Here is a 21,221-nt window from a genome sequence, read left to right as displayed (position 1 = left end):
TTATATTGCTATAAAGGTCAAATATTTTTCTTATAAATTATTAATCAATTGTATTCAAAATTTTACAAAGAAAGGAATCCAACTTTAAATAGATGATACTTTTTAAAAATTAGGGCATGGGTTACTGGTTTTTTTTTGTTAGTCCATTAGTTTTTCTGTGATGAACAAGGACATCAATAACAACTTTGAAAATTTTCCGTAAAATGTTTCTAATTGATAAAAATTACCAGAGACACGTCTTTAAAAACATTCCAGCAGGAAGTAATAAAATAGATGGAACACAGAGGATCTGGGGGGCCAGTGAAATTACTCAGTTTGATACTGTAATGGTGGATACATGTCATTACATACTTGTCAAACCAGGAAAAAGTGTAGACTAAGAAGAAATTGTAATGTAAACTATGGACTTTGAATGATAATGAGTGTTAATGTAGGTTCATCAAGTGCAAAGAATGTACCACTCTGGTGGGGAATGTTGATAAGTGGAGAGGCTTGTTTCTTTGCATGTGTGGAGGGGCAAGGGGGTATATGAGAAATCTCTGTACCTTCCTCTTAATTTTGTTCTGAACCTAAAACTGCTCTAAAAAAAAACCCAAATCTTTTAAAAAAAAGTAATAAAAACTTCCTAGGTCTCTTCCCTCCAAATTTCAAGTCAGTATTTGTGGGATGGGGCCTAGTGTAAGCACTGCAAGTGAGTCACATCAGAGAAGTTTAGGAAGTACTACTTTAAATAATACCTTCATATTTACTCAATCATGTGTAAAATTATTTGATTGGCACTTGAAAAGCTTACCTAGATCTATCATACTCTCGCCAATGATGAGACCATTTTAATATTTATATGTAGAATTTAATATTTGCATTTAAAATAGGCTAAATATTAAATAATTTTATTAATTACTTAGAATGGATATTTCAGTCACAGACTGTCCTTCAAAATTTTAAGCTTATTTAGGTCATAGATTCCCTCTGAGAAGCTGATGAAATATATATAATCTCTCCCCAGAAATATTAATGGCAAAAACTTTTGCATACAATTGCAAGATTTCTACTAAACCTGACATACAATAATGGACTCCAACCATGGATTAGTTAAGATCCATTCTTCAGTTAGGACCCACTTTGTTTTTCATTTTGCTTGATATCTAGGTGTCTTTACTCTTTTTTTTTTTCTATTAGATGTGAAAAATTTAATAACTGTCAAGATACTGACAGTATGTATCTCTCTTTCCAGTTAAATAAGACGTATATTGTTAGTGTACTTCTGATGCAGGACAGGGCAAATTTTCCCAAGTGACAGGAGACCAAGCCCTGCACTGAGAGAAGAGGGTCCTTTGGAGGAAGGTGTAGAAAGAATTCACCACACACACCAAAGTTGGGTCAAGAGGAAAGTTTATTAAAGAAGGGGTAAAGCAAAGACTAGAGAAAGCAAAGACAAAAACCCAATGAAGGAGAAGAGGCCTTGAGTGTTGAGGGATCCAGTTTCATATCATTCTTTAGTTCCTTTGAGTTCTAGTTTAAAGACTTTGTTTACCCATTTCTTTGATATGGACATAAGTGAGGAAGAAGGGTAAGAGCCTGTAGCTGCGAAAAGCCTGCTGGCAGTTCCCAGCCCTTAACTCATAGGTTCTCTATTGTTTTAGCCATAGGGAATGAACAGCTTTGTGAAGGGCAACCACTTAAAGACTGTTTTTCCTGTTTCTCCTTCACAGGTGTTGGAAATGGGTTGTTAGCAATCCCAGCAGAAATCTTTCTCTGTTCTGCAAGGGTCCTCCTCCTGGCCTGGCTGCAGAGCTGATCAGCATATTGCAGGCTCTGAATGTTGCTTGATTTAACATTTTATTTCTCGTGCCTCCTCCCTACATAACTTCTTTTGAATAATATGTCACTTAAAAATCTCGTTTTGATACAAATGTGTATTTAGGGGATGCTATTTATGAAAAGAGCAAGACATTGTCAGTTTGTTGGTGGAAGAAACAGAGAGAGATACCTAGAGACTGGGTGACTCCTGATAGAAATGTGATAGAACAAAGAAGATGCCTGGAGAAGGAGCAGAGGTGACTAGAAACCAGCAATGAAAAACCGAGGGCAGACTGAAGTCAGAGAGGTGAATTCAGAGGAAGCTGGCAACATAGGCCCTTGATTCCTCCCTAGTTTTAGAAATGGGAATTCAGTGAGGGATGCAAACAGCTTGGGTGGCAGATGGCTTCAGAAAGAACTGTTTCAACCCAAATTTGAGCATTGTATCAAAAACTCAGAAGGAATTTTGTTTTCTTCAAGGTCTTAGGGATGAAGTCAGGGGTCAGGGGAGAACAAGAGAGAAATATTGAGTGGGGAAGACAGGGAAGGGAGAGGGAGAGAAGTGAGAGAGAAAAAAAACACAGAAGGGAAACTTCAGGAAAGGAGCCATACTTGCATCAATCTAGACAAAACAGGGCTCATTGATTACATTGGAAATATACTCTACCCACCTGACTGGAATCTCGAGTAGTACTTTAAAATGACTTCCTAAAAGTGTATATTATGTTTTATGCTTCACTGTGATGGGAAGAGTATCAGAGAATAAAAAGGGGCCAACCTCTCACCTATATGTCAAATTATGACTCAGAGCTCACACTAGCCCACAAGACACTTTTGTATGAATTAGAAAAAGGCAGATGCAGCCCCACACAATGGCATGTGGTTTAGCAAGCAGAGCATGACTGAGATTTCAGCCTCCATTTCTCTCCATTGCCAGACCAGCTCATGCAGTGAACTCTGTGCCCAATCCTGAGTGCAGCCCTATTACAAAGAATTGCATTTCTGCTTAGGCTTCAGGCAGTAGGGAGGATAAGGAGAGTCTTAGGATCTCTGTAAAGACTTTTCAGGTCTCTTACAGACCAGAGCTTCTACAATTTTTTATTTGTTTTTAAAATCCGAAGTATCCAAGTAAATGTTAGTCGGGGTAGCAAGGCTACAGAGCAGGCTGGCTTGAGGAAGATGCACATGGAGAGATCAAGGAGGAAGGAGGTGCTAGTCCAGCCAGCCATTTCACATGGAACCTCCTTGGCACTCAATAAAGAGGCAGATGTTTCCATCAGATTGTTCTCACATCTATAAACTAGTTATAATTGTTATATTTTCACAAGTAACTATAGAAATAGTTTCAGAAGTCACTAAATTTATGTATATACATATATATTCACACATACGAGATTTGTATACTTGTTTCATATATACATATATATATATATGAATCCTAGCCATTCTTTCATATGACTTTAATATCCACCAAACTACTGAATAAATTCAATTATTGTAAATAATTCTTATTGTATCTACTATAACAAAATATGAAATATGTAAATAAGGAAGTCATTAACTTATCTGAGGACTTTTAAAATTACGATTCCATCTTAACTGTTTATTAATGACAATTAAACATCTAACACTTTTTTTATGTAGATGATTAAGTTGAAAACAGTTTGCACATATTTCCAATATTTTCTTCAGCTTTGTTCTCTGTTTCTATCTCCTTTTTCAAATTCAGTGAAAATCTGAGTAATAAGATGTTGCTGATCAAATATGAATTGTGTCTGTATCTTTATTTGCATAAATTTGGATTATCTTTAATTAAGACTGGCCCATTTTCTTCATTTAGACTTATTAAATATCATCTATCATGACTAATAAAGTTTTTAGTTGTAAGAGGTATAGAAGTACTTTATCTTCCCCATGTTTAAATTCTTTTTGTAGGTTCAAGACAGTCTCTTTGGACCTTTTACTTTATTAAAATAGACAATTTTAAAATTCTTTTAATTTTTGAATATCTAATACTTGATATGGTTCAACAATTAAAATGATTCAGAATGTATACAAGGAGAAATCTTATTACCACTTCAGCTCTGTTCCCCTTCTACCTCCCGTGCCCATATGTAACCATAACCATTTTTGTTTCTTGTTAATTTTTTTCCGTTTCTTAATGAAAATACAAGAAAACACAAATATGCATTCTTATTTTTCTCCCATTCTTTCAAAAACAGGCAAAATTTTAAAATTCTCCCCTTAAATGCCCTTTTAATCTTGCTACTGACTCATTAGTCAGTTGATAACTCTTCTTTGCAAAGAGTTTTAATGAAATCATCTACACATACATTCACGAGATCTCCATACAGTTATCAAAATTAACAAGAAGATTTTAGGTAAACATTTATTGATTGTACGTACTCTTTCAAGTTTCAGAATGGGTTGGCTAATTTACTGGAAGCACAATGCTTAAGTTAAGGATATCAGAGAAGAAGCTAGTCCTGTCTAGTGACTGGAATATTCCGGTACACTGTTTAGGTTACTTCTTTCTTGGTTTGACAATTTGGATAAGTGCTATGCTATTTCTTCCTTAATTTTAAAATTAGTTTAATTTCTAGCAAAAAAAGCTATGCTAAAGTTACCACATAGGAAATTGTGTCTAGATATAAGAATTGGTTAAGGATGTTTTATCATAAATGCAAATTTAGAAATCTCTTAATTTCAAAATCTTATATAAAGTGATGTTGCAAAAAAGTTTCATCTGTTTAAATTTATAATGCTGAAAAAATTTGATACTAACAGTTGTCTCTGATGTGATTATATTATCAACTGCTTATAAAACTGGAAGTTTTCAATTAACTTGAGCCCTTCCCTCTCATTGCTAATATTTTCATTCAGGGGTGGCTAGGCATTCTTATTTACTAACATGTATTTCATGTTGAGTATTAGTAAAACCTTGCTCCTAGTCCCCAGGGTTCCAAACTACCAGACTGCTACACAGATAATGATTGGGGTGGCCTGCCACTGTATTGCTAATGGAGCTCCCTTTCAACATCAAAAGTGCCTGGATTGGATGAGAAATTATGTAGTCACTTTAGTATAAGATTTTTCCAATAATAATAATAGCTAACATTTATTGGGCACTTGCTCTACACAAGGCATTGTGCTAAAGTGTTTACGTATATAATTTCATTTATAACGGTATATGTAGCATAACTTCCATTTGGCAACTGGTATTATGATACTTACATCACAAAAGACAAAGGAAGTTAAAAGGTTAAGTAATTTACCCAAGTTCATGCAACTAGTAACTGAAGAACTAGGACTTCAGTTCAGATCTATCAGATCCACACAATGAGTGTTTGTTATTTAGACTGTTTTGAGGACCAGTCTGCGGCCACCAGTGCCCAAGTTTGTTTGGCAGCAGCTTGAGGAGGTTGGGACCACTGAGTTTCTTTTGATTGCCTTAAATTTATGCAGTCCATTCATCTGCTAAATAAATAAATTAGTTCCTTTCTTTTTTAAGTAAATGCCTAGGCAAAACAATTTTTTTTTTTTCAAGACAGGACTGGTAATCTTGGCAGTGTTATGTTATAGTGGCTTTTTAAGTTTTGTACTAGATGCCATTTTAATTGTTTAGTTTGATGGATGCATTAGAGACAGTGGTTCACTGTTTTTCTTTGGAAAATCTGCTCTTTGTCAGGTTTGTGAACAGCTTTATTGTTTCATTTGTGTAAAGGTCAGTAGCTCTAAAAATATACACTTTAATGGATGATGTAATAGATAGGCTATCTGCGTCGCAAGTACTTTCCCTCATTGGTTGAAATGAGCACCTTTGTGCCTTTTGCAGAGAAGGTATAGTTATGTGTGGTCTGTGAAAATGCATGTGTGTCTGTGTCTGTTTGAAAGCCCAGTCTTGTAAACTTACACGCTGGATCTTTAAATCTTTATCTTATGAAATATCAACATTTCCTGTGAATCTATTGTATATCATTGGATCAAAATGTGGACTTTAGTTCAGAAAAAAAAATTGTGGTGGATTTTGTTAGATTTTTTAAAAATGGAATCAATTGATTTAGTTTAGCTTAGCAGCCTTATAGGTAACTTTAAACCTATCTCAGCTCCCACCCCACCAACCCCACAGCCTAAGAGATAATTTCTTTCCTTTTGTTTCTTTTCTTAGCTTGATGAAGTGTTAAGATTTGTTCATTTCAAAACAGACCATTTAAAAATGAAGAAGCCACATTGTTTAGTTCACTGGACTGGGAACCTTAGAGACATGTTCTATTCTCAGCCATGGAAAACTCTCTTAAAGCAAAATCATATGACCTGAGAAAAAAATGTATTACTCTAGTTTGAGAGAGTACATTTTACTTTCTAATCAGTGTTAAAAGCAGTACTAACTGGAAAGTTCTTGGCAAAGTTATACTATCTAAACAGGCAAGTTCCAAATCCTGGCAGAGAATACTCCTCTGAGTTACATTTTTCTACAACTTTTAGTCTCTTCTTGGCTGTAACCCTTCATTCCCACTAGAATAATACACGATTAATCTATCCATCGGCGGGGTGGGGGAGGGGTGGGTATATGAAGATATATTGGTTGAAGTTAATATAAGTCCCTTATCAAAATGTTACCATATATAACCCCAACTCTTGTGTCCGGGTGCTGGGATGGTGGTGATGAAATTGGGTTACTCTGATCTGTAGCTGGGACTGTTGGTGACTTAATGCCTGACATCACAGGGAAACTGATCTTTTTAGTTATGCGGGTCCAAGCTTTGACATATCTTTTCCTCGACATTTTTCTTCTATATTCAACCAAGACTTATCTACATTAAAAATAACTCCCTCCCCCCATAATAAAACAAAACTTTCTTAAACAAATAAGGAAAATTGTAAAGGGATAAACAAACCTGGAAACCACGTGGTGAACAAATTGCAATTTCTAAAGAAAGTGCAATGAGCAATACACAGTAATTGTTTTTAGGAGAATTAAGCTTTAGCAGTCTTCGCCATTTACTGTTTTTTTTTTGTTTTTTTTTTTCTTTTAAGCAATGGCCTTAATCTCTTTTTTGCTATTCATCTGTAAAATAGGGGAATACTGCTTCATATAGCTAGTCTGGGATCAAATGATAAACGTGAAAGTACTTTGTAAAAGATGGATGTTTAGTTGTTGTGTTGATATAAGGCCAGCCTCCGAGCTGTTAGGTACATTCCTTGCACAACCCAGGTGTTTTTTGGAAACCCTCAGGAGAAGTAAGTTCAGATTGTGTGGGTCACACATGGTAGAATTCTCACCATTTGCATGATCTCCCTTTTATTTTAGTCTTGTATTTGGCTCCTTAGCTGAGGTCCAGGCTCGTCTGCTCTGACCATAGGTTGTACTCTATATTCTTGTTGCCGTCACTCTATCAGTATTCTTGCCCTCTCCTGCCTTGCTCTTCTTCAGTAGTACCTCTTTTCCAAAGAGAAAGGCTTGTTTTCCCCGGGTCAGCACCAACTTGTAGATACCTCCCTTGCCCCTCTGAAGTTGTATAGCTTCAGAAGTTTAGAGGATCTATCTTCTCCTAACTCTGGTTCTGTCTGCTGGGTTGGCTCATCCGAAACACATTTCTTACTGAAATTTTGAGACAGATTCTTGCTTTCTTTCTGGGCTTGAGCATGAGTCTGGCTTCCTAGTGGTCCCATTGCTTTTGAGATTGGAAGCTCTCTCACTTCATTCTGCAGCTACCTCATTGCGCTCGTGAGCAGTGGTGGATAGAAACTACTCTTTCCTACTTTTGAAAGGCTCCATGTTCCCTAGGGCTTTCTAAATGAATTTCGATTTCCAGCTTGAGAAAGCAGAAATGAGAATGAAGGAAGTCCCATAGGTAGTGATTGTGATAGCAACAGCAGCAATTCATCATCATCATCATCATCATCATCATCGTTGTTGCTGTCTCTCCATCATCATTGTCATTGTAGTAGTTAATATTTATTGCCCCTTTTAATAGCCAGGTATAATAAACAATTTTTTATATGCATTACATTATTTAAACCTTATAACAACCCTGTGAAATGAGTCAGTTACTATTTCTCTTGTAGAGTTGAAGAAACTAGGACTCTGATAGGTGAAGTAACTTGCCTGAGGTCACAAAACTAGTAATCCAGAGAATCGGTATTCGAATCCAGTTTATCTGATTTCAGAACCTGAATACGGTGCTATGTAGTATTGTGGAATGTATTCATTAGCTTTGTGGCAGAGGTCACTAACTCAAATGCCTGTAAGAACCAGGCCAGAAATGACAATTTGTAGAAGAGAACTGAGAGTTAGCAAGGCAGCAGTGCAAGCTGGATGATAAATGGCAACCGACATTATTCCTCAGTGCTGGGGTGAGATAAGGCATGACGAGGACTGTAGTTTACTGGAGAACATATTCTAGCTAAAAAACTAGCTGGTACTCACTCCATTGGTTGTTTTTATAAGGGGATAAACTTTTGAAACATGGATTTTTAAGAAGATAATGAAAATATGGATTTTATATTATTTTCTGATTGTTAAATGCTTAACAGAACACTGGGGAAATCCCAGTTGATTAAATGTAGTATAAAGACTGAAAGAAAAAGCATAAATAACAATAACTCCTATTCTTGAGTACCTACTGTGTGCCAAGTACTTTAGATGCACTATTTTTTTCATTTTAATCCCACAGCAACCCTGTTTATTAGGTAAGGAAAGAGGTCTGAGAACTTTAATAACAATAGCAACAACATCTTGCTAAAGGACATGGTTCCCTAGTGTAGCAGTTAGCTCGTCTGCTTTACATGCAGAAAGTCCTGGGTTTGTGCCCCAGTGGAGCCACAGTCCATGGTCTAGGGCCATGCCACCCTGAATAAGCCCGATATGTGATCTCAGAAGCTAAGCAGGGTTGGGCCTGGTTTGTACTTGAATGGGAGACCACCTAGGAAGACCAGGTGCTGTAGGCGTAAATAATAATAATAATAATAATAATAAATCATCTTGCCAAAGACATTCCTCTAGTAGCGGGCAACATTGATTTGAATCTGCATGTACATCATTCCCATGCCCTTGATCTTGCTGCCCAGCTCTCCTTCCTTTACAGTGTAATATTGCTGGGAGATTAGAGTTATGCTAGAACTCAAGTAAACGGAGACAGGCTTTTCACGTTGTTGTGATTTTCAGTTTGTCTGGGGGATAGTTTCTCAAATCAAAATGATCTCTGCACTCTACTGGAAATTCTTCCATTTCACTTTATCACCCATCTGGAAATTCTAGCCATTAGAGATTCTTTTGTGTTAACAAGCATACTCTTGGGGCAGTCCCTGCTTAAGCAACCTTTCTTTCTTTCACATGTTAACATGAAGTTAATCAGATTACATCCTGGGACAGTAGGGAAGGGGAAGGGGCCATTGTGAAGCATGAGTCATCCTTCAGGTGGAATGACAGGATTGTGGAACTTGGAAGGGGTCCCTGTGTCAACTGCAGGCTTCCTGTTGCCTCAGAAGCAAGAAAACAGACAAAAGTTTGTTAGTTACTCTACTTTTTTCCTAGAGCTGTCCCCTCATATAGGTGAGGCCATATTATTGCTTGGTACTATTTATCCTGTTATATTTATATTACAAGAATGTAGCATTTTTGCTTTGAATAGATTTTGAACCTATTTTATACTTCTAAAATAAAAATATAGTCTTTTAAAAATTAATATTTTTTGATCAGATTAAGGAACAGACCCCAATGAATAATGAAAAAGAAAACAAAGCCAAAGGAATAATTATACAATTGCTGTCTCTAAGGGATAAGATTATAATGGACTTTTTAAGTATTTTTTGAATTTTTTTATAATAACTCATTTTAAAAGGAGAACAAAGAAGAATTTTACTACTGAAGCAGAGTAAATGAAAACATTTTTAGTTGTCAAGTTGTGGTAAGAACAAGGTGGTGAAGTTTTACTGTTTATATGGTAAAATTTGGAATTACCTCATGAAGAGTGGTCCTACTTTCATGTGCATAGCGCACATGAAAGGGAGCAGTAGAGGGCTGACTCTCAAAGTCCTTGTTGATCTTTCTCTCTTTTCCCTACTCCAGAAGCTCCAAGAAGTATGAGATTCCCCCAGAGTGTTTTCTTCTTCGAGAGACAGTGAGAAGAGTTGAAGGATTCAGGGTGATTCAATGCAGAGTTCCTTGATATCTGCTAAGCTTTATTACTGACTGTTATGTATTAAACACCTTTGTCCATAACAGCCCCTCAGTGACAAATGTGCCAACCCTTGTAGAATTTGCTTGTGCTTCCTTGTATTATGTGTCCTCTCTCTCCCAGCTATTTGGCAATATCAAAATAGTTCTACTTTCTTCCTTTTTTCTTTCATTTTGGATACTAGCTATGAAAACTTTTAATTTTATTGTGTGTGGTTCAGATGCAACTTGAAATCCTCAACTCAATTGCCTAATTATTTGTCAATGGTAAATTGTTACTTTTCTTTAACTATAGTATATTGTCTTTCTGTAAAAGTTTTTTCCAAGAATAGTAAAATTTTTTCAGCATTACTGAGGCATAATAGACAAATAAAATTATAAGAAGCTTAAGGTGTACAATGTGATGATTTGATGTAAGAATAGTAGTATGAATGTATGTATATATTAATACAGAATAGCTGAGCTTTACTTTCTGTAAATAAACTCAAAACTGGTGAATTGTAAGTGGGATAAGATTCAGTGATACAGACTCAGCTCTTTGTACCTACCCACCTTTCACTGGTCAGTCTCCAGAGTCTCTCAGAGGTATTAAAGAGTAAAAAGGCTACAAAAAAGAGTATCAAGAGCTAGGAATTCAGAAAGTTTTTAGGCCTTTAAAGCAAAATGGCCATCATATCCTTTAAAATCAAATTTGGTATGTAATTATTTTATTTGTCTAACTCACAGATATCTGGTACTAGGAAAGCCTTTATGGGTAACTGCTCTAGTCTCTGTGGTATTCTTGCAGTTAAAAACCCTTTATTTAGTTTCCAAAAATCTGCTCCACACCAGTGTCTTTTAATATGACATGTTCCTCAATGATTTCTCTTTAAAAATCTGTCCATCTCTGTGATCTGTTCTCTTGTCCTCTTGTCTATTTAATTTTGGCCATCTTTTTCTAAATTGAAGACATCAGTGTTCTTGACATCAGCAGAATTCTAGCAATCCTCTTTTCATCTATTACTTCTCTGTCTATAGCTAACGCTGCCCACTTGGCTCCCTAACCTGTAGCCATCTAGAATTGCTTGCTTATAGTAGTCCAAATACATCTAGCTCTTGTGCTGCCTGACTTAAATAGCTGTGTCTTCTAAGGCCTTATCTCTTCCTATGCATGATGAAACCACCCTACCATTCTTTAAGACTCACCTTTCTCCACCATGGCCTTCTGCAAAATGAGGCTGTCTGCCCTTTGCACTCCAATATCTCAGGTGTCAGGATCTTTGTCTCACTCTGCAGACCAGTGTTCTTCTAGGTAGAGTGCAGGTCAGTCCTGTGCAGGAAGGTATGGTAAGGTAGTGCTAGATCTTCTATTTATAGTTATTTCAAATCTAAAGAAATAAAGTAAGCTTTTCTAATCTTTAATGCATTAATCCATCTTGATACCTTCATCTAGTCCTTTATTATACCAAGTTGGATCTCACTTATTTGCTCATATGTAGCATATTGTGAAATGTCATAATTACTTTTATCTGTTTTAAGAGGATTTACAGATTATGTTAACTTTTTTTTTTTTTTTAATGAAAGCTAACCTTCATAAAATGGACAAATGCCTTAAATATATTCCTGCAAAGATCCCTGGATTCTAGATGATACTTATAATGTAGGCAGAGCAAATGACAAGAAAAAGCCAGAGCCGACTCCTCTGTGAGGACTCCCTCAGCAGCAATATGGCACGTGATTGTGGGCAATAATATGCAGTGGTCCTGCCATCAGACCTATCATAGGTAAAATAATCACAGTAGCAATCTGATTACATTTAACTGAAGATTTAAAGTGATTAAGATCTTTTAAAATATAGATTTCCATCAACTATTGCTATCTAGGAATAATATCCTAAGGGTTTATTTTTTCCTAAGATATTAGATGAAAGGAATACAGTAATAATATAGAAAAATTATAATAATTTATAAATAGTAATATCCATTATTGACAAAACATAGTAAAAATTGATTATGAGTATGTAATAAAAAAAGTTTTGAGGCCACTACGATATGCTTAGAGTTGTTGGAGGATAGGGTCTTTTTCATCTTTGTAGCTCCGGCACATAATACAGTGACTGGAACATAGTACGTACTTAGTAAATATGCAGTGAATGAATAAATCAGTGGCAGAATCAATACAAAAAAGGTGAATGTTGTGCAGAGAAACCTGTCATTTTTTCCATTTTAAGCTCTACTCAAAGCAGCCTCAAACTAGAGGGGGGAACCAAAATGAATCAGATGACTCAGATGTAGGAAGTGGCTTTATGTCTGAGTACATGGAGTGAAATTATGACCATGCAATGTGAATGTGCCTGGCGAGGTCATCACTTCCTGTCTCATGGGGAAGGATAGAATGCCAGTTAAATGGAAGAATTCTCCTTGTGATTTCACCCTAAAACTTCACCCCATTTCTCAGATCCTCATCCAGGTTTTGTTCTCTCACGCCTACCACTTGTGCCTCTGTTACTGTGAAAACTTTGTGGAACTTTGAAATGCTCACCTAAATTCCTGAATGATTTTATCTCTAGTGTGATTACAGTCCCAGAGGTATTTTCTAATAAGTGATTACAAATTTACTTACGTAACCCTGCAAGCCCAGGCCTCGTTCTTCAATACAGTGGCAAAAGTCTTTTAAATTCATGTCATGACACTGCATCAAAAGTCTCACTGCAAGACTCAATTGTTTTCTTCTTTAAGTATTATCCTTAGAAGTTCTGGGTTCCTAATGGAGGAAGCCTTTAATCATTTCTATTTATAAATAATATTAACTGCTAAGGAAAGTAATATGGGCTAACAACTTGTGTTTTCAAAAGTAGAGAAAGATGTTCTCCCAATATTGTAAAGGAGCAAAAACGGTTTCAGTAACTAGTAGCATAAAGTAAAACTTTATTACTTTGCTAGCATGTGTTTAATTCATCTACATCATCTTAATTAATGTTCTCTAAGATTTTATGGTAGTCATAAGCTTACCTGGTATGTCTTAGGACTAGTAATGTAAGCATTTCACAAATAATACTGATCTTTTAATTATATGTTCATGATAAACATAAAATATTTATTTTGAGCACTAATACTTTTTATTGCATTATTATGAAAGAGTGGCAACCATCAATACCAGGGAGAGTTTGCCGTCTGTAATTCGCTGCCAGTGAGTACACCAGTAGACAGTAGGCACCATGAACATGTCTCTTTCATCTATTGCTGTGGTCCCTATGCCTAGAACAGTGCCTAGTGCATATCAAGAAACCAATAAATATACTAAGATCTTTTAAAATATAGATTTACATCAACTGAATGAGTGTCGAATGAATGGACGAAGTATGTGTAAGTTCATCCCTGACACCAACCACACATTATATCTAGGCCTGCACATAAATACAAGTCTCAATAACGACTATTGCTTAGGGCAGTGGCTTTGCATTTCTGATCTAGGGAACTTTGGTGCTCTGCAGAGCTGCTGAGAGGTTCTGCAAACAGTGAATTACTTTCTGCCAAACCTTTACATTGCCTGAGTGTATTTTTCAGGATTCTTAGTTACAATACAATCTAACTTAAGCAAAAGAAAAAATTATTGGCACAGGAGTATCAACAGAGGTGGAATAAATGAAGCCAAGGAAAGGGCAAGATTCAGTGTAGACCTCAGAAAAATTCACCACCTCAGCATGTCAGCTTCGTACAGGCTCACTGCAGGCCTGTTGCTTTTAGTGGGAAATATGGTTTATGACAGCTGTTAAACTTTATTTCTTAGGACTATATAGTCACTGGATAAAGAGTAACTTAAAGCTTTCTGTGGCCTTAAATTTAAAATCTTGGAGAAAGAATTTTGTTTACAGAAGAGTCTGGCTATTGAAAAGGGTTTGAAACAGTTTTGTTCTAAGCAATTAATTTGCAATCCCACCACTCTTTTCTTACCTTCCTGGTTATATTCCCATCTGCTTTTCCTCAGCATCATTTTCCTCATTCTGAACTTGGATCTCCCTGCCTAGTCTTACCCTCTTCTTAATCTCCTCCTGGCATATTTGGTCTATGGATTTTCTGTTCCTTGTGATTGATATGGCTTTTTTCCTTCCATCGTCTTGTCTTTTTTTTTTAATTTAAAAAAAATTTTTTTATGGTGACATTGGTTAACGAAATCCTATCCTCTTGTCTTGAGTGAAGACTTTCCACCCAAAGAGTCCACTTCCAACTTTCTGTCTGGGAGGAATTCAGTCTTCTAATGTGCAAGTTTCAAGATTACATAAACTATAGCTGTATTACATTTTCTTGATGCTTTGAGAAGGTTTTCACTCAAGGACAATAGGCAATTATTTTACATCTACTGCAGTCCCAAGCAGCATGTATATAGGGTAGAAGTTCTTAAAATAACTTCTTTTGAAAAGTGAGACACCTCAATTATTGGACAACTAGAATCTTCTCTGAAACAAATGCTAAGAAACAACCTTGATTAGTAAAAAGGTACATACAGATAGAAGCATGAGAATGATCAATACAGTCTTTATTTCTTGTTTCTGGATAGTCAGTTAAGGCTTTTTCTCCACTGGTCACAGCAGAGCCTAACCTGAATCAGTTGTGACAATGACATTATTTCACTATAACCAAAGGAGGTGCCAACTCATTTTTAGAGCAGGACATTTCATCTTCACTATTCCTCTTAAATTTTAATACTGGCTTTAGAAAATGTGAGAAACTTGTCCGGGAAATACATTTTAAATTTTGAGAAAATCATTATTTATTAAGTCAGAGAGCATGATGAATTTAAATAGGTAAGGTAGTGATCCTACAGAGTATTCTTTGCTTAGCTCTATAGTGAAAATATTTTAAAATAAAGAAAAATTAAGCTGCACTTTAATTAGTTTGTGAAATCATGGATAAGTACTTTTGAAAGAATAATGATCCATCCCTTAAGGGAATGTGGGTTGAAAATTGGAGTTGATCTAGGATTAGCTCACTTAATTTTATCATAATCTCATGTTCTGCAGTCAATTAGCAGGAATTCTATCATACATAAACTATCTTTATTTTTTTTTTGCTTTAGGTTATTTTTATTTATAATATTTGAAAGTGGTCCCACCTATTTAAACTGAAATCTAATTCTTTAAAGGATAATTTAGTCTTTGTTTATATTACCTCAAGTTGTGGAGAGAATGAAAATATATTATTATGCTATAAGGAGTTATTCTTATGCTGGAGATCATCAACATATGCTAGGAGATTAATAAGTTCTCTCTGAGAATTTAAATATTTTATGTTTCTATTTCAATCTTTAAGAAAAAATACAAATATGTAGTCTTAAATCCATCCATGCAATTTTGGTGCCTATTTTTGTGCTCCTGGATTAATGATGACAATTGTGCCACGTGATTGCCTAAGTGGTAGTCTCTATTTTAATTTATTGTTTCTCAGATCAGAGTCTAAGAGTCACAGAGTCCATAGACACATTTTCAGGCATCTGTGATAACATTAGTGATTAGCATATTTTGTTGACATTTCCGATGCCAGATGCTCTTCTAAGAAATTTTTGTATATTATCTGCCATATATTACTTGAAGAAGTACAACTACTATCTTTATTTTACAGATGGGGAAACTGAGGCACAGAGAAATTAAGAAACTTGCAAAAGTCCTCAGAGCTAGATTTTGAACCTAATATTCAGCCCCAGAGCTCAAACTCTTGAGTGGAATGATATTTTCCCTCCCTGGTAGGCACAATGGGTGCTGTTTCTTCCCTTTGTTATTGGTTACCCAGATTTATGATCATTCAAAATGAAATTACTTTCATTAATTTAGTAAATATAGATTTCAATTTCTTGGAATAAAACAACTTGCCTTATGTCCTTTTATAATCCTTTTCTCCTTGCCTTTCATAGTCCTCTAAATAACCACTGATTTACTTTCCCTTAATATAAGTACCATTGCATTTTCTAGAATTTATATGATTGGAATCATTAAATTTTTACTCTTTTTTTTTTCTGGTTTTCTTCACGTTGCACAATCACTTTGAGATTCATCAATGATATAAGTAGCTCAACTTTCTTTTTTTTGCTCTGTTTGATTATACCACTATTAGTTTATCCATTCATCTCTTTATGGACACTTGGGTTATTTCCAATTTTCATCTATTGTAAATAAGGCTGTATAAACATAAATGTTCACTGGTCCCTATTTTGATAATACGACCACTTATAGAAGAAATTAATTTATATATTAAATATTTTTAGGGTTGTCATCAGAAAACTGTTACATCATAATAGCAATAAAGTAGAGAATTTCTGTTGAAGTATATTATCTTCGTAGGAAGAAGACAAGGTTTCTTCTACCCAATTTCTTTTCTTTCTCTTCCCTTCCTGATCAATCAATTAGTCTTAACACCATTAGATGATGAGAAGTTTCTACACCGGAAGGGCAGGGGGGCACAGTGGCCCAGAGCGTGGTATTAGAGCTCAAAATGGGGAGAAGAGGATCCATTTGGGAAGGCTGACCTGCACTGATGTCAGAGACCAACCAGGCTAAGGACTGGTATCTATGTGGAGGGGCAGCCTGACGTGAGGTTGTGACATTCAACTGGAGGGGAAAATATCTCCATGCAGTAGGGAGAAGGGCAGCATGCGGAGTGAGGAAGGAGTCTCTTTGGAAGAATATAGTCTGCCATGGTGTATTGGAGCTGATATGGTGGCGGTGGGGCACCTTCTGTGGGTTGTTGAAACTCAAGTGGGGTGAGGAAAGCATTTGTGTAGAGGAGGAGTAGCATTAAGGATGGGGGAGACAGGGTATATATGGGGAGTTGATCAAATAAAATATATAAAGAGTAACGAAGGCTGGGTTTCTTACTGTTGGAATAAGGATTTACAAAATAGGAAAAAGAAAAACACTCGAATAAACTTTATACTGTTATATTGTAGTTGGAGATATCGGTGTGCAAGGTGCTCTATCTATCTGTTTATCTATGTATTTTTTAAAAGCGAAATAGAAATATTGTGTGTGTGTGTGTGTGTGTGTGTGTATGTGCATTTCCTAGCTTTGTTCATAGGGAGGGTTAAGAAGCAGTGACACCCCAATAGCCATGAATGCATTTATATTGTGTGTGTGTGTGTGTGTGTGTGTGTGCATTTCCTAGCTTTGTTCATAGGGAGGGTCAAGAAGCAGTGACACCCCAATAGCCATGAATGCATCGGTATCCAGATCTCGACTTCTAAATACCATCCTCCAAGGAACCAGATCTCTTTGGAAAAAATGGCTGACTTCAGGACTGTGAAAAGCAAAGCACAAGATGAGACTTGAAAAATAGGTTACTCCAGAAGACAAGAAAGTACTCAAAGAATGATTTCAAAAGGACACAGAACTCCTCAACTATATATGTATTTTCGTATTTCTTTTGGTTTCCTGCAAAGACACTTGTTGCCTAGTTTAGGTATAACAATAGGTTTTAATTGATTATCAGAGATAAATTAGCAAAAACTAGAACTAGAGTTGGGCAGATTGTTAAAGCTAGAGATGGATGGAAATTAAATGTAAATGAAGGTTAAATCAGATCGAATTGTCCTGACAACATGAGGGAAAGTAGACTGTAGCAAGGAATGTGGGAAAGATGGAGAGAAAGTCCATGAAGAAGAAAAAGACAGCTAGTTATTTTAGGGGCCTGGGCATTGAATTTATCAAGAATTGTGTTAGAGAATAGCAAGAGATAGAAGACACTACCCTGGGTTTTTGAATCTATGGATAAATACTAGTTCCAAGTATTATGGAGTTTGGAATATCTCTATTCAGGTTTGAGAGATCAATGGGAAAAATGGTTTCAAAGTGAGCTTGTGGTGTTATCTAGATCCCTCAGTTAAAAGTGCACCTGTTCATTTGAAAGTTAAAGTCTGAGAGGTTGGAGCTGAAAAAAAGCTTAGGAGAAAAAAGTAGTCTGCACTGTAATCACATTACAGATCGCTAATTTACCTTCATGTATAGGGAAGCAGTGATTTGTATTGCAGTAGGTCTTAAACTAGGCTAATCATTCATATTTCTTGGGGAACTTAATATATATATATGTATATGTACATATACATATATATAGTAAATATATATACATATATGTACACACATATATATACATATATATACATACATACATATGTACATATACATATACATGTGTGTATATATGTATATGTATCACCAGATACATATACATAGAAATCACCAGAATCTCAGAAATCACCAGAATCGCCGGGATGGTGGAAAAGCTGAAACTAGTCACTTCAAAACCTATTTTTACCATTTCCTAAATGCATCCTTGTAAAAGTTATGTAAACCCTCTGAGCTTGTTTTCTCACTTGTAAAATGAGACTAATAGTAGCTATTTTAGTGTTATAAAGTACAGTAAAGAGGTGCACTCTAAATAAATATTAACTTCTGTTATACCCTCCATCCCCAATTAATACATATTTTTTACTCTGGGATGCCTCTCATAGCTAAAACCAAAGAAAAAATATACTCTAAAATTTTAGCTGCAAATAACTCAACCAATTTAGTATAAAAGAGGACTATACATTAGGAACGAGAGGCCAGACCACACTTTTTCACTTGAGGCCTTGAGTAAGGCAGGAGTGCAGAAAACCAGGGGAGATGATGCAAAGCCTTCCTTTTCAGGATGCCCTTGTTGTTTTGGCAAATGAGCATGACCAGACAGATGGTGTCAGGGAATGTTCTCTCTCTTTTCAAGTGACCTTTTCTTGCCAAAAGGCTACCTCACACTCTAGGAAGGAGGCTGGGCTCTAAGAAGTTGCCAGAAACCTTGTTTGAATTATAGCAGTGTGAGGAGGCTAAAACCTATCTTGCCAGCCATAGAAGCTTAACTATAACATAGCTCAAAAGAGATAAGAAAAAGCAAGAATCTATTTGGTGTTTGTACTAAAATTGGATAAGACTACATAGGCAAATTTATAACATATAATTCTGTCACATGTAAGATGTGTATGTTCCCTTCTCGTTTAATATTTTTCATACCATGTATTTTTATTTGTTTGTTTTTTGTTTTTGTTTTTAATGCTACACAGTATTCCATTAAATAACTATGCCGTATTATTTAATTAAACCCCTAAAATGAGATTTTTTGGTTTCTTTTTAAGTACTTATTATAAATGTACTATAATTAATATCTCCTTTCACAGATCTTTGTATATGCCTCTGATTATGTCTTTAGCTAAAGTCGAATTCCTAGAGGTGGAAATATTAACCTTTCAATATACATTGCCAAATTGGTCTCCAGAAGCTTCTAGCAATTTATATGTCTTTGATGGTACATTGAAATATCTGTTCACTACACCCTTGACATTCCTAAGTCATTGCTGTTTTTTAAATTTCTCTGAGTTTGCCAGATAATGAATAATAATGATAGCTAATGCTTATAATGTTCTAGCACTTTACATAAGTAGGCAGAATTCTAAGATGGCACCCAAGACTCCGTGCCCGCTAGTGTACACACCTTGGATAAGCCCCAGGAATGTGAATATGAGGAGATACTGCTCCTGTGATTATGTTATTCTGTATTGCACACGGGATTTTGCAAGGTAATTAAGTTTCCAGTTCAGTTAACCTTACGATAGGGAGATTATCTAATAGACTTTATCTTAGTACATGAGCCCTTTAAATCTGAGGTCAGAGATAGAGAAAGTCAAGGAGATTCAAAGCATGAGAGGGGTTTAACTTGAGAATGATTTATCCCTGGTGGTCCTGAAGATAGAGGGAGCTACTTGGGAAGGAATGAAAGTAACCTTTACTTGCTGACAGTGGCCTATGGTGGACAACAAGCAGTGAAATGGGACCTCAGTCTTACAGTTGCAAGTAACTGAATTCACCCAACAACACAAATCAGCTTGCAAGGGGATTTTCCCCAGAGCCTCTGGTAGAACAGTTCAGCAAAGAAACCAGTCATGTCATGCCAAACTTCTGACCTACAGAACTGTGAGTTAATAAACGGATGTTGTTTAAAAGAAAAATGTAGGATGCAGAAGATAGCTTAAAGTGGTTTCCACTGGCCAAACTGGGCATAATTTGATCATCAAAATAAATAATTATAGTAATGGCACAACCCATTGAATAAAATGAATCTATATAGATATGGACAAATACATACATAATTTAAATGTTTACTAAGAAATGGGGTATATACAGCATTTTAAAGGAACTCTCCACAAAATACTTATTCATTACAAGTAGAAAAAGAGTTCCTCTATAGAGGAACTCTACCTTAATTAAGTGTTCAATTAAGCGTTCAAAGTGAATATCATCAGTAACGGACAAATGGAAATCAGATTAGAATACAATGAGAAGGACACAAATCACTTCTGTGATATTCCTGACATAATCTATGTCTAAGCATGAAGAAACATCAGAAAAACCCAAATCAAGGGCCTGTAATTTTCAAAAGTATCAAGATCATAAAAGTCAAAGACCAAATAGCGATTTCAGACTGAAGCAGACTAACGAGACATGACGACTAAATGCAATGCTTGATTCTGAATTGGAGTTTATTGCTATAAGGAGTATTACTGGAATAATTGGCAAAACTCATGAGGTCTGAGAGTTAGTTGATACTATTGTTATTTGTCAGTGTTAATCTCTTGTTGATCGTTGTCCTGTTGTTATGTAGGAGAATATTCTTGTTTGTGGGAGAGACAACTTCAGATATTCAACAATGGTGGAGAATCAGGATAGCAACCTCCTCAGACATAAAAGCTTTCAGAAAAAAAATTTTCTACTGTACTTGCAACTTTTCTGTAAATCTTATTTTTTAAAATTTTTAAAAAATTATATAAAATATTTTTTAAAAACAATTTTCTTCAAGTCCTCTATAAATTTATTTTAAAAAGAGCAAAAAACGAGAATAAAAATTACTACTGTTACATTATGACGATAGCTTTATAATCATTTATTAATATTCATGTACATCCATGTACATATATATGCACTTATAAAATTAGAATTCTCCCTCTTGTATCTTGTTTTACGATTTTTATATTTATATATAATCTACATGTCATTAAACAGTATACTACAATATGAATTTTTATGGTAACGTTTTTGTATGTAAAATATATTTCGTTATTATTTGAAAGGCTCACGTTTGGTTTTAAAATTAGTTGAGCACCTCTCATCAACTTTGTCAACTTTGTCTCTGTGTCAAATAAACCTCAGCTAGTAATTATAAAAGATAACTTGAAACAATGAAGTTCGTTT

The 21,221-nt window shown here is 35.5% G+C and overlaps 1 protein-coding gene and 1 pseudogene across 3 annotated transcripts in view; both read left to right on the top strand.

The window, feature by feature from the left end:
• CCDC148 (coiled-coil domain containing 148) overlaps positions 1 to 21,221 on the top strand; it is a 195,960-nt gene that overhangs the window by 25,219 nt on the left and 149,520 nt on the right. The window lies entirely within an intron of this gene.
• LOC112470757 lies at positions 8,636 to 8,751 on the top strand (annotated as a pseudogene).

The sequence above is a fragment of the Pteropus alecto genome, unplaced genomic scaffold (genome assembly GCF_000325575.1).
Source record: "Pteropus alecto unplaced genomic scaffold, ASM32557v1 scaffold3, whole genome shotgun sequence".
Lineage (NCBI taxonomy): Eukaryota > Metazoa > Chordata > Mammalia > Chiroptera > Pteropodidae > Pteropus > Pteropus alecto.
Note: the sequence above shows the minus strand (reverse complement) of the source record. Positions and strands in the feature narration are given on the sequence as shown.